Source organism: Esox lucius, chromosome 12 (assembly GCF_011004845.1).
Source record: "Esox lucius isolate fEsoLuc1 chromosome 12, fEsoLuc1.pri, whole genome shotgun sequence".
NCBI lineage: Eukaryota > Metazoa > Chordata > Actinopteri > Esociformes > Esocidae > Esox > Esox lucius.
Genome location: NC_047580.1, coordinates 36,191,961 through 36,204,091, shown reverse-complemented (window position 1 = coordinate 36,204,091; position 12,131 = coordinate 36,191,961).

Genomic DNA, 12,131 nt, shown 5'->3' with positions numbered 1-12,131 from the left:
GCTGTTTACAGTGGAGGTGGGCAGCTGTTGACCTCAACTGGGGATGTCGTCAGGCGGTGGAAGGAGTACTTCAAGGATCTCCTCAATCCCGCCGTCACGTCTTCCATTGAGGAAGCAGAGGCTGAGGGCTCAGAGGTGGACTCATCCATCACCCGGGCTGAAGTCACTGAGGTAATCAAGAAACTCCTCGGTGGCAAGGCACCGGGGGTGGATGAGATCCGCCCTGAGTACCTCAAGTCTCTGGATGTTGTGGGGCTGTCTTGGTTGACACGCCTGTGCAACATCGCGTGGCGGTCGGGGACAGTGCCTCTGGGATGGCAGACCGGGGTGGTGGTCCCTCTTTTTAAGAAGGGGGACCAGAGGGTGTGTTCCAACTATAGGGGGATCACACTTCTCAGCCTCCACGGGAAAGTCTATGCCAGGGTTCTGGAGAGGAGAATACGGCCGATAGTAGAACCTCGGATTCAGGAGGAACAGTGTGGTTTTCGTCCAGGCCGTGGAACACTGGACCAGCTCTATACCCTCTACAGGGTGATGGAGGGTTCATGGGAGTTTGCCCAACCAATCCACATGTGTTTTGTGGATTTGGAGAAGGCATTCGACTGTGTCCCTTGTGGCATCCTGTGGAGGGTGCTTCTGGAGTATGGGGTCCTGGGTCCTTTGCTAAGAGCTGTCGGGTCAATGTAAGACCGAAGCAGGAGCTTGGTTCGCATTGCCGGCAGTAAGTCAGACATGTTCCCAGTGCATGTTGGACTCCGGCAGGGCTGCCCTTTGTTGCCGGTTCTGTTTGTAATTTTTATGGATAGAATTTCTAGGCGCAGCCACTGGCCGGAGGGTGTCAGGTTTGGGGACCACACAATTTCGTCTCTGCTCTTTGCGGATGATGTTGTCGTGTTGGCCCCTTCAAACCAGGACCTGCACTGGGACGGTTTGCAGCTGAGTGTGAAGCGGTTGTGATGAAAATCATGAAAATCAGGACAATCAGGACCTCCAAATCCGAGGCCATGGTCCTCAGTCGGAAAAGGGTGGCTTGCCCACTTCAGGTTGGTGGAGAGTTCTTGCCTCAAGTGGAGGAGTTTAAGTATCTAGGGGTCTTGTTCACAAGTGAGGGAAGAATGGAACGGGAGATTGACAGACGGATCGGTGCAGCTTCTGCAGTAATGCGGTCAATGTATCGGTCTGTTGTGGTGAAGAAAGATTTACTGGTCAATCTATGTTCCTACTCTCACCTATGGTCATGAGCTTTGGGTCATGACCGAAAGGACAAGATCCCGGATACAGGCGGCCGAATAGAGCTTTCTCCGCTGGGCGATCCCTTAGAGATAGGGTGAGAAGTTCGGTCACCCGGGAGGAGCTCAGAGTAGAGCCGCTGCTCCTCCACATTGAGAGGGGTCAGCTGAGGTGGCTTGGGCATCTGTTCCGGATGCCTCCTGAACGCCTTCCCGGGAAAGTGTTCCGGGCCCGTCCCAAACAATGAACATACAGATTAATTCCCATAGGGGGCAGGGCAATAGAATAGTCTGCAATGCACCCTAATGAAGAAATACCTTACCCTACATAAATAAAATATCTACTGTTTGCAGAAGATCTGGTGCTTCTGTATCCAAACAGAGAGGGACTACAGAAATAGTATCCGACCTTTATAAACATAAACAACACCTAGAAAACTGTTGTCCTGGAGAAAACAAACACCTACAATTACCTCAGACTAAACAACCGAAACACAGGTAACTTCCTGAAAACACAAAAAGCACCTTCTATGTGGTAAAAAAACAACAACTAACTCAACATCCCAACTAGAATCCGGTTTAATAAAATTCACAAAATGGGATAAACACCAAGTTAAGTGTGACTTTCTATCTCACAGTAAATCTCAGTCTAACCCTCTATCTCCATATAAACCTCTACATCTAAGGGCTTGTTTTCATTACAAGTGTGAGAATAAAATGCGAGACAGACTCATCCTTTGCGTCATCCTTTCCATAGGATTTGAACTGACACTGGCATGTTCGAGACGTACTATAAAGGACTGTGAACGTCCGTCAAGCGAAATGTGTGCCGACTGCACAGAAACGTGATCCAGTTCCAACAGAAGTTCCTTCACACGTGCACACCATGTGGGGGCTCTGTCAAAACGTGACTCATGATACCTCGTAAGCGCCGCTTCAAGCTATCAATATCTGCACATTTACACAACAAAATAATCTAGTGTCCTGAGCCTTTGATATGTTTTGGAAGAGTTTGAAACAATGTATTTCCACCTAAACGCCCATCTGAACATTTCTATCTAAACCTATTTCTAAACATCACATTTAAATTATGTGGAAGGGTCACATTATAATTAAAATGTTAAGGCAAAGATCAGATTACAGAATGACTACACTTACTTTCAGGGAATATTTACACAGGTAGATCAATTCAGATTTTAATTTTTACTAATTCTTCATTTGAATAAAAAAATCTGATTCAGACCGCCTGTGAATACTAGTGGTGTTTTAACTGCCACTAGACAACAACTTTCCCGTTACTGGTAATATTTAGCTCTCTCAGTCTTTCTTTCTTTTCCTCCTCTCTCTTCCTCCTCTCTCTCCTTCGCTCTCTCTCTTTTTAATGGCTTTATTGCTATGGGAACAGCTACGTTGTTTGCCCTTTTCTTATGGCAACATGTCACAAATACAAACATCTTATTACTTAATAGATACAGGAGTTCATCAGCTGAGACTCACAGCAACACATCAAAAGAGAGTCACATACATACAGTGGGGAGAACAAGTATTTGATACCCTGCCGATTTTGCAGGTTTTCCCACTTACAAAGCATGTAGAAGTCTGTAATTTTTATTATAGGTACTCTTCAACTGTGAGTGGTGGAATCTAAAACAAAAATTCAGAAAATCACATTGTATGATTTTTAAGTAATGAATTTGCATTTTATTGCATGACATAAGTATTTGATACATCAGAAAAGCAGAACTTAATATTTGGTACAGAAACCTTTGTTTGCAATTACAGAGATCATACATTTCCTGTAGTTCTTGACCAGGTTTGCACACACTGCAGCAGGGATTTTGGCCCACTCCTCCATACAGACCTTCTCCAGATCCTTCAGGTTTCGGGCTGTCGCTGGGCAATATGGACTTTCAGCTCCCTCCAATGATTTTCTATTGGGTTTAGGTTTGGAGACTGGCTAGGCCACTCCAGGACCTTGAAATACTTCTTACGGAGCCACACCTTAGTTGCCCTGGCTGTGTGTTTTGGGTCGTTGTCATGCTGGAAAACCCAGCCACGACCAATCTTCAATGCTCTTACTGAGGGAAGGAGGTTGTTGGGCAAGATCTCGGAATAAATGGCCCCATCCATCCTTCCCTCAATACGGTGCAGTCGTCCTATCCCCTTTGCAGAAAAGCATCCCCAAAGAATGATGTTTCCACCTCCATGCTTCACGGTTGGGATGGTGTTCTTGGGGTTGTACTCATCCTTCTTCTTCCTCCAAACACGGCGAGTGGAGTTTAGACCAAGAAGCTAAATTTTTGTCTCATCAGACCACATGACCTTCTCCCATTCCTCCTCTGGATCATCCAGATGGTCATTGGCAAACTTCAGATCTTGCATGGAGCCCCAGACAGAGGGAGATTGACTGTCATCTTGAACTTCTTCCATTTTCTAATGATTGTGCCAACAGTCGTTGCCTTCTCACCAAGCTGCTTGCCTATTGTCCTGTAGCTCATCCCAGCCTTGTGCAGGTCTACAATTTTATCCCTGATGTCCTTACACAGCTCTCTGGTCTTGACCATTGTGGAGAGGTTGGAGTCTGTTTGATTGAGTGTGTGGACAGGTGTCTTTTATACAGTTCAAACAGGTGCAGTTAATACAGGTAATGAGTGGAGAACAGGAGGGCTTCTTAAAGAAAAACTAACAGGTCTGTGAGAGCCGGAATTCTTACTGGTTGGTAGGTGATCAAATACTTATGTCATGCAATAAAATGCTAATTCATTATTTAAAAATCATACAATGTGATTTTCTGGATTTTTCTCACAGTTGAAGTGTACCTATGATAAAAATTACAGACCTCTACATGCTTTATAAGTAGGAAAACCTGAAAAATTGGCAGTGTATCAAATACTGTAGACAGACAGGAAATCACTTTCTCAGAGAAACATACATAAACAGACAAGAAATCACTGACTCAGAGAAACACAAACATATTTCTGTTTTTAGTCATGACTTGCAGTTGACTAGTAGCTGACTAGAGAACTACTGCTGTTCAGCTGTTCTCAGTTTATAGGTGATTAGAATGCTCTCATGGTGGAAATTACAAGATCCTTTTAAATGGTATAGAAACTTGCATTTTCTCATAAATTTGCAACAATTTCAAGGGGTATGAATAATGTTGGACATGGCATTTTTGGTAAAAAAAACCCAGAAATGTACATTATTAATTTGTATCTCCAGCACAATGGCTTACCGTGTATTGTCACTTGTTTATGTAATTTCCAGCCAGAAGAAACCTATTGGTCAAATAAAAAATAATTATGGCTCAAAATATGGCATGGGTATGAATACCTTTGGGCTTAACTGTACATAGACAGACCGGAAATCACTGTCTCAGAGAGGCAGTGTAATCTATAATCAGAGAGGGACCAACAGCTCCACCCCTGCTTTGATTGGTGCAGGTTTGAGTGGCTGCTGCACCTGGCTTCAGTTTGTCTGGGTAATGTGATCCAGTCCAGGCATCTGAACTTGACCTTCAGTAAAGAGGACCAGGAACTGTTCTGGAGTTGGCCATGCAGCCTTTGGGTCCCCCAGTCCTCCCCAAACCTCCTCCTCTCCTCCTCCCTCTGGAATCTATCTGCACTTAGGAGCTCCAGATACTACTCATTAGGTCCCTATTCCTCCTATTAAGTAGATAAATAACAACCTATCAAACCTTCACTCCCCTGTGAAAGACAAACACAAAAACACAGTACTGGACGTGACAATGCCTTGAGAAGACACCTCCTCTGAATGATTAACAACATTGGAAAACAACATGTGGGTAATCACTGATGAATTGATGAATCTTTAATGTTCACAAATGATGATCAGAGCATGCTTACAACAGTACATTACACACAGCTGTAGAAAACAAAGACACACACATATGCACACACATACACACACACACACACACATACACACGCACACATACATACACATTGGTCTTTATATCCTTGTCGGGACCAAACCCAGAAATCCACTTTCCCGTCTCTCTATTCCTAAACCAAACTCTTAACCAATCCTAACCTCAACAACATAACATTAACGCCTAAACATAACTTAGTTCTAGTTCTAACCTTTAACTTCACTGTTGTTGTGTAGTACCTAAAAGTAGTCTGTGAACCTAACCACTGCACAGGAAATATTATACCTAATTATGCCTGAATATATACACATATTCTCTGCCTTTGCTATCTTTGTGGGGACAGTACATTTACACATAGACCGGGATCACACACACACATGCACGTTAGCACACAATTACAAACACACACAGAAACACAGGCAGAACATGATGGAGCAGATGTTGGATAGGTTTCAGTAGCTTGGCTTCTGACCAGAGACTTGGCAGTGAAAATGCCTATGTAGCACACAATGTCTGACCAGACACCTTATGCAACTGTTCCTTACAGACTGACCAGTGGTCTCCGTCAGGATAAATATAGAGGTGTACCTAGTAATAATAATACAAATAATTATAGATTTTATTTGGGTGATGCCTTTCAAGACAGTCAAAGATATCTTACATGAGAAATGGGCCTGCAGAGAATGAAGTGCAATAAGTAAAAACATAAGATTAGTGCAAAACATTTTAAATCAGACATCAAAGGAAATGGTACAAGCACAATAATATGGGAATGTGTGGAAAGAGGATATGAACCCTGTGTCAAAAGCTTTAGAAGAGAAGGGTGGCAAGAGGATTAAATAATGATTGTGTAGGGACTGGAAAATAGTTGACAGAGCTAATGGTTATATGTTCCTTCAGGTTAAATATAGAGGTCTGACCAATAGTCTCCTTCAGGTTAAATATAGAGGTCTGACCAATAGTCTCCTTCAGGTTAAATATAGATGTCTGGCCAGTAGTCTCCTTCAGGTTAAATATAGATGTCTGGCCAGTAGTCTCCTTCAGGTTAAATATAGAGGTCTGACCAATAGTCTCCTGCAGGTTAAATATAGATGTCTGGCCAGTAGTCTCCTTCAGGTTAAATATAGAGGTCTGACCAATAGTCTCCTTCAGGTTAAATATAGATGTCTGGCCAGTAGTCTCCTTCAGGTTAAATATAGAGGTCTGACCAATAGTCTCCTTCAGGTTAAATATAGATGTCTGGCCAGTAGTCTCCTTCAGGTTAAATATAGATGTCTGACCAATAATCTCCTTCAGGTTAAATATAGAGGTCTGACCAATAATCTCCTTCAGGTTAAATATAGAGGTCTGACCAATAGTCTCCTTCAGGTTAAATATAGATGTCTGGCCAGTAGTCTCCTTCAGGTTAAATATAGATGTCTGACCAATAATCTCCTTCAGGTTAAATATAGAGGTCTGACCAATAGTCTCCTTCAGGTTAAATATAGATGTCTGGCCAGTAGTCTCCTTCAGGTTAAATATAGAGGTCTGACCAATAGTCTCCTTCAGGTTAAATATAGATGTCTGGCCAGTAGTCTCCTTCAGGTTAAATATAGAGGTCTGACCAATAGTCTCCTTCAGGTTAAATATAGATGTCTGGCCAGTAGTCTCCTTCAGGTTAAATATAGATGTCTGACCAATAATCTCCTTCAGGTTAAATATAGAGGTCTGACCAATAATCTCCTTCAGGTTAAATATAGAGGTCTGACCAATAGTCTCCTTCAGGTTAAATATAGATGTCTGGCCAGTAGTCTCCTTCAGGTTAAATATAGAGGTCTGACCAATAGTCTCCTTCAGGTTAAATATAGATGTCTGGCCAGTAGTCTCCTTCAGGTTAAATATAGATGTCTGGCCAGTAGTCTCCTTCAGGTTAAATATAGATGTCTGGCCAGTAGTCTCCTTCAGGTTAAATATAGAGGTCTGACCAATAGTCTCCTTCAGGTTAAATATAGATGTCTGACCAATAGTCTCCTTCAGTTAAAATATAGATGTCTGGCCAGTAGTCTCCTTCAGGTTAAATATAGAGGTCTGACCAATAATCTCCTTCAGGTTAAATATAGAGGTCTGACCAATAGTCTCCTTCAGGTTAAATATAGAGGTCTGACCAATAGTCTCCTTCAGGTTAAATATAGATGTCTGGCCAATAATCTCCTTCAGGTTAAATATAGAGGTCTGACCAATAGTCTCCTTCAGGTTAAATATAGATGTCTGGCCAGTAGTCTCCTTCAGGTTAAATATAGAGGTCTGACCAATAGTCTCCTTCAGGTTAAATATAGAGGTCTGACCAATAATCTCCTTCAGGTTAAATATAGATGTCTGGCCAGTAGTCTCCTTCAGGTTAAATATAGAGGTCTGACCAATAGTCTCCTTCAGGTTAAATATAGATGTCCGACCAATAATCTCCTTCAGGTTAAATATAGATGTCTGGCCAGTAGTCTCCTTCAGGTTAAATATAGATGTCTGACCAATAATCTCCTTCAGGTTAAATATAGAGGTCTGACCAATAATCTCCTTCAGGTTAAATATAGATGTCTGACCAATAATCTCCTTCAGGTTAAATATAGATGTCTGGCCAGTAGTCTCCTTCAGGTTAAATATAGAGGTCTGACCAATAGTCTCCTTCAGGTTAAATATAGATGTCTGGCCAGTAGTCTCCTTCAGGTTAAATATAGATGTCTGGCCAGTAGTCTCCTTCAGGTTAAATATAGATGTCTGGCCAGTAGTCTCCTTCAGGTTAAATATAGAGGTCTGACCAATAGTCTCCTTCAGGTTAAATATAGATGTCTGACCAATAGTCTCCTTCAGTTAAAATATAGATGTCTGGCCAGTAGTCTCCTTCAGGTTAAATATAGAGGTCTGACCAATAATCTCCTTCAGGTTAAATATAGAGGTCTGACCAATAGTCTCCTTCAGGTTAAATATAGAGGTCTGACCAATAGTCTCCTTCAGGTTAAATATAGATGTCTGGCCAATAATCTCCTTCAGGTTAAATATAGAGGTCTGACCAATAGTCTCCTTCAGGTTAAATATAGATGTCTGGCCAGTAGTCTCCTTCAGGTTAAATATAGAGGTCTGACCAATAGTCTCCTTCAGGTTAAATATAGAGGTCTGACCAATAATCTCCTTCAGGTTAAATATAGATGTCTGGCCAGTAGTCTCCTTCAGGTTAAATATAGAGGTCTGACCAATAGTCTCCTTCAGGTTAAATATAGATGTCCGACCAATAATCTCCTTCAGGTTAAATATAGATGTCTGGCCAGTAGTCTCCTTCAGGTTAAATATCGAGGTCTGACCAATAGTCTCCTTCAGGTTAAATATAGATGTCTGGCCAGTAGTCTCCTTCAGGTTAAATATAGAGGTCTGACCAATAGTCTCCTTCAGATTAAATATAGATGTCTGGCCAGTAGTCTCCTTCAGGTTAAATATAGAGGTCTGACCAATAGTCTCCTTCAGGTTAAATATAGATGTCTGGCCAGTAGTCTCCTTCAGGTTAAATATAGAGGTCTGACCAATAGTCTCCTTCAGGTTAAATATAGATGTCTGGCCAGTAGTCTCCTTCAGGTTAAATATAGATGTCTGACCAATAATCTCCTTCAGGTTAAATATAGAGGTCTGACCAATAATCTCCTTCAGGTTAAATATAGAGGTCTGACCAATAGTCTCCTTCAGGTTAAATATAGATGTCTGGCCAGTAGTCTCCTTCAGGTTAAATATAGATGTCTGACCAATAATCTCCTTCAGGTTAAATATAGAGGTCTGACCAATAATCTCCTTCAGGTTAAATATAGATGTCTGACCAATAATCTCCTTCAGGTTAAATATAGATGTCTGGCCAGTAGTCTCCTTCAGGTTAAATATAGAGGTCTGACCAATAGTCTCCTTCAGGTTAAATATAGATGTCTGGCCAGTAGTCTCCTTCAGGTTAAATATAGATGTCTGGCCAGTAGTCTCCTTCAGGTTAAATATAGATGTCTGGCCAGTAGTCTCCTTCAGGTTAAATATAGAGGTCTGACCAATAGTCTCCTTCAGGTTAAATATAGATGTCTGACCAATAGTCTCCTTCAGTTAAAATATAGATGTCTGGCCAGTAGTCTCCTTCAGGTTAAATATAGAGGTCTGACCAATAATCTCCTTCAGGTTAAATATAGAGGTCTGACCAATAGTCTCCTTCAGGTTAAATATAGAGGTCTGACCAATAGTCTCCTTCAGGTTAAATATAGATGTCTGGCCAATAATCTCCTTCAGGTTAAATATAGAGGTCTGACCAATAGTCTCCTTCAGGTTAAATATAGATGTCTGGCCAGTAGTCTCCTTCAGGTTAAATATAGAGGTCTGACCAATAGTCTCCTTCAGGTTAAATATAGAGGTCTGACCAATAATCTCCTTCAGGTTAAATATAGATGTCTGGCCAGTAGTCTCCTTCAGGTTAAATATAGAGGTCTGACCAATAGTCTCCTTCAGGTTAAATATAGATGTCCGACCAATAATCTCCTTCAGGTTAAATATAGATGTCTGGCCAGTAGTCTCCTTCAGGTTAAATATCGAGGTCTGACCAATAGTCTCCTTCAGGTTAAATATAGATGTCTGGCCAGTAGTCTCCTTCAGGTTAAATATAGAGGTCTGACCAATAGTCTCCTTCAGATTAAATATAGAGGTCTGACCAATAGTCTCCTTCAGATTAAATATAGAGGTCTGACCAATAGTCTCCTTCAAGTTAAATATAGATGTCTGACCAATAATCTCCTTCAGGTTAAATATAGAGGTCTGACCAGTAGTCTCATTCAGGTTAAATATAGAGGTCTGACCTCTGTTTACCAACAGGCCAGGCAGAGAAAGCAGGGGTTATGTAATCTACCAGCAACATCTAGTGGCTGGAATAGCACTTTACAGCCTTGAGAACAGCAATACACTATTATTTTTAAAATGAAGTGTACCTATGATGAAAATTACAGGCCTCTCTCATCTTTTTAAGTGGGAGAACTTGCACAATTGGTGGCTGACAAAATATTTTTTTTGCCCCACTGTATTTTCAAAACACAGATATTCAAACAACCCTGCAAAAGTGCATACTGGGGTTATTAAGTGCTTATAAAAAAATGTGGGAAAAATATGAGGGAAACACTGGAGGATCCACTGAAATGTTTGTGCTCATTTTCAGTGGTTTATTGATTTTTCTTGAAAAGTGGATGATAAAATGAACCTCCATATTTCTCTGATTAATACTCTGATGAATACAAACATCTGCTTTCTGAGTAATTTACTGAGTAATTTAATTTACAATAATTTTCAGCTTGAGCTAGTTTTCTGCTCATGAGCCATGTTCTCTGTGCTCTGCATGCCTAATTCGGCTGAGCGATTCTGTCAACATGCCACAGCTTCACTGTTCTCTGCTGTCTCTGCGTTCCAAGCACCTGGAACTACGCTCTTCTATAGCTTTCTTCCTTGGCTCCAACCTTTGTAGGGAGGTTTTGCTAGCCTCTGGGCGTCAATGTCTTACTAATTCCACTTTGAGGTTTTAGGCTTTTTGTCTGTTTACACTTTGTTAACTAATCTGAACCCTAAAACATCTGATTTATAAAGGAATAGAATGTGTTATATTGATTTACTAGGAGGGGAAAGATCAAGATAAGATGCATGGGCCTAGATGGAGAGGAGAGAGGAGGAGAGAAGGAGAGGAGAGAGGAGGAGAGGGTACAGGAGGAGAGGGTAGAGGAGGAGAGGAGAGAGGATAGAGGAGGAGAGGGTACAGGAGGAGAGGGTAGAGGAGGAGAGGAGAGAGGATAGAGGAGGAGAGGATAGAGGAGGAGAGGGTAGAGGAGGAGAGGGTAGAGGAGGAGAGGATAGAGGAGGAAAGGGTACAGGAGGAGAGGGTAGAGGAGGAGAGGGTAGAGGAGGAGAGGGTAGAGGAGGAGAGGGTAGAGGAGGAGAGGAGAGAGAAGGAGAGGGTAGAGAAAGAGATGCAGGAAGAGGAGGGGAGAAGAGGGTATGATAGGCCTGGTGAAAGGACTTGGATCGTCAGAGGAGATGAGGAGAGGGGAGTGAAGAGGAGAGGAGAGAGAAGCAGGTAGAGAGAGGAGGCAAGATAAGAGAGGAGAGGGGAGGAGAGAAGAGAGGAGCACAACAGGAGAAGTTGTTTCAGTGTAGGAAACCATGAAAGAGTCCATACAGACAGCATGGTGATGACATAAACACAGGTCAGGTATCAACAGCCTCATTCGTATTGACTTGAGTTTCACTCCTATTGACCCGTGAAGCCTCTGCTGTTAGTGTGACCTTGTCCTCTCCATCTCTCTGAAGGGACTGAATCTGAAGACATGACCCACAAAGTGATGAGACGCCAGACCACCTCCTCCAGCACCCCTGATGTCTGGACTGAGCCGAAGGAGGTCAGAGACATGGTAGAGGAGCTGAGAGTGGAACTGAGGAGCATGGAGGCCAGACTGAAAGAAGTCAGAAGGAGGTGGAGGTACTGAATTGTAGCTTGTTCCACATCTTATGGATTCTTGTAAATATTTTTACATGAATGAGCTTAATTTTGGATGGATACAGAAAGGTACGCGCACTGTACTGCAAAACCTGGGAAATGATATTTAGGCCTACAGTGAAGGAAAATATTATTTGACCCCCCCTGCTGATTTTGTATGTTTGCCCACTGACAAAGACATGATCAGTCTTTAATTTTAATGGTAGGTTTATTTGAACAGTGAGAGACAGAATAACAACAAAAATTCCAGGAAAATGCATGTCAAAAATGTTATAAATGGATTTGCATTTTAATGAGTGAAATTAGTATTCGACCCCTCTGCAAAACTAGACTTAGTACTTGGTGGCAAAACCCTTGTTGGCAATCACAGAGGTCAGACGTAGTTGGGAAGGAGGTTCTCACCCAAGATTTGACGGTACATGGACCCATCCATCGACCCTTTGTTGCAGTGAAGTTGTACTGTTTTCTTAGCAGAAAAACACCCCCA